Genomic DNA, 2,500 nt, shown 5'->3' with positions numbered 1-2,500 from the left:
TGTGTGTGTGTGTGTGTGTGCGTGTGTGTGTGTGTGTGTGTGTGTGTGTGTGTGTGTGTGTGTGTGTGTGTGTGTGTGTGTGTGTGTGTGTGTGTGTGTGTGTGTGGAATAGTCAGCTCTCTATCTGGGACCGTGCAGCAGCAGCAGCAGCCCCTAACCCACTGTTGCCGTGCGGCGTTGAGAAGAACTGATGGAAATAAAACACCATGGGTCCACAGAGACACATGCAAACACACACACACATACACCCACAGGCACCCACACGCACACACACACACACACACACACACACACACACACACACACACACACACACACATACAGAGAGGGACATTTTTACGCACACATATAACCTAAGGACGGTATGAAAGTGTTGCGGGGATGTTTGGTTAGCGTTCGACCGTGTATATATAGACACACGACGCGCCGCACTTCAAACCCACTTCTCCATTCGCCCTGTTTCACCGCGGCCCCCGGAGCACACCATTCTGTCGCCCTCACACCCAGGACCTCCGACGCACACCTGGCTGCTTTGTCTCTGTCACGCGTCGCATTCATAGAGCGGGGCCTGCTCCCCGCAGAGCGGCGAGCCCTCCACCCCCGCCCCGTCGCCTGACCCGCCGAGAGACACAGACGCACACACACACACACACATACACATACACACGCACACAGATACACGCGCGCGTGCGCTCGACCACCAGATATCCACCGGCGACATTACACAACTCTTCTTCTTCTCACTCACTCCGCCGGACCCCCGCGTTGGTGTAAATACATCTCCAGCCGGCTCATATTTCACTTTCACAGCAGCGCTGTCAGGCCGGCGTGGCGGGGGCCCACAGGCGGCCGCCGCCCCCGCTCAGGACACTCTTTCCCCAGGCAAGGACACCGGGGCCCGGGCTCTCCGTCTTCCGCGCCCCGGCCTGCCTCCCGGAGCCACGCGGCCAGACTGCTCGTCCGCAGCCGTCCCGAGTGTGAGTGTGTGTGGGTGTATGTGTCTGTGTGTGTGTGTGTGTGTGTGTGTGTGTGTGTGTGTGTGTGTGTGTGTGTGTGTGTGTGTGTGTGTGTGTGTGTGTCTGTATGTGTGTGTGTGTGCACGCGTGTGCGTGTGTGTGTGTGTGAGGAACGCACACGTGCTAGGGCATACACACGCACACACACTCGTGCGCGGACGCAAAAACACACGCACACACACACACACACGTATACATACATGTAGGAACACACACACACTAACACGTACACACACAATGCATGACCTGGGATACACACACGACGCTCACACCGCCACCGCCACCTCAGACCAGACGCGTATTTATTTGCATAAAACAAAGACATGACGCCATCCCAGCCCGGCCCTTGGTCACGTGACCAGATGGGAGCCTGCTACCCGCTCCGTCCGGAGATGGAGATTTATGAGGCTGACTAAGACAGACAGCCTCATGGTTTTCCACTTTCATTCCACTAGCGTCCGGCCCCCTTGCTGTTGTTTATACGCTGAGGGGGGGAGGGGGGGGGACCCCCAGCCTAATTCACAGCCACCACCACGGAGAAGGAGAGCCTGAGCTCTTAAAACACTTCATCTAAAGATGATTTGTCCTTGTCTTTCCTGACGGCTTTTGTCACCCCCCCCCCCCCTTCCCCCCACCTCCTTCCTGAAGTTAAGTGGAGCTGGATCTGAGCCAGCACGCTGGATCTCATGTCCCACTTAGAACCAATCAGGCAAATAACACCCTATCTACGAATACACACACACATACACACACACACGCACACACACACACACGCACACACACACACAAACACACACGCAAATTATTCTTCTAAATGAAGACAAGCGCTAATCAAAGCCTTTCATCCCCGCGCATCACGTGCGAGGCCGTCCTTCTTAGCGGATCGCTCGGTGGAGCTTGCGGTGGGAGAATCGGCGGTGCCGTCATAGACGTACATTGCGATGCACGTCGGCACCAGAATCCCTCCGTCTCCGCGCATTGATTACAGAACACCATAGGTCTGTGGCTGCCCCTTTTCACCAAAGACCCTGCCGTTTTCCTACGGCTTATCTGTGCTGTTGATCCACGGATGACTCAGATTTCCACATTGATTCATCACATTGTATACATTATGGTGAATTCAAGAAAAGAGAGGAAAACATCTTAACACATTCTAATATGGCAGTGCACGAGAAAGAGCAATGAAACGTATTGCGTCACGCTCGGTCCCGATGACCCCGGTGAGATCTTACTTGCCTTCCCTTACAGTCACACAGGCACAAGCTAAGGTTCGCAGATGAGGTTTCGCGCTCAAGGACGCTCGTTTTATCCCCAGCCAGAGTGAACCTGGAGTGCCCACAGAGAGCCAGGCCACTGAGCTGCCTTTGGCTCGGACAAAGTGGATCATGTAGGGAGCCAATGTATATCATAGAGTAGTCATGACTAATGCACTGCCATACATACAGTCAAACCTGTGTTAAATACAACATGGATTATTGTTGTGT

The 2,500-nt window shown here is 54.4% G+C and overlaps 1 protein-coding gene across 1 annotated transcript in view; it reads right to left on the bottom strand.

Annotated features, from left to right (window-relative positions):
- The window catches only part of mafa (MAF bZIP transcription factor a), a 40,407-nt gene that overhangs the window by 26,946 nt on the left and 10,961 nt on the right, over positions 1–2,500 (bottom strand). The window lies entirely within an intron of this gene.

Source organism: Gadus macrocephalus, chromosome 14 (genome assembly GCF_031168955.1).
Source record: "Gadus macrocephalus chromosome 14, ASM3116895v1".
NCBI lineage: Eukaryota > Metazoa > Chordata > Actinopteri > Gadiformes > Gadidae > Gadus > Gadus macrocephalus.
The sequence above is the reverse complement of the archived record's forward strand: the minus strand, read 5'-3'. Positions and strand labels throughout refer to the sequence as shown.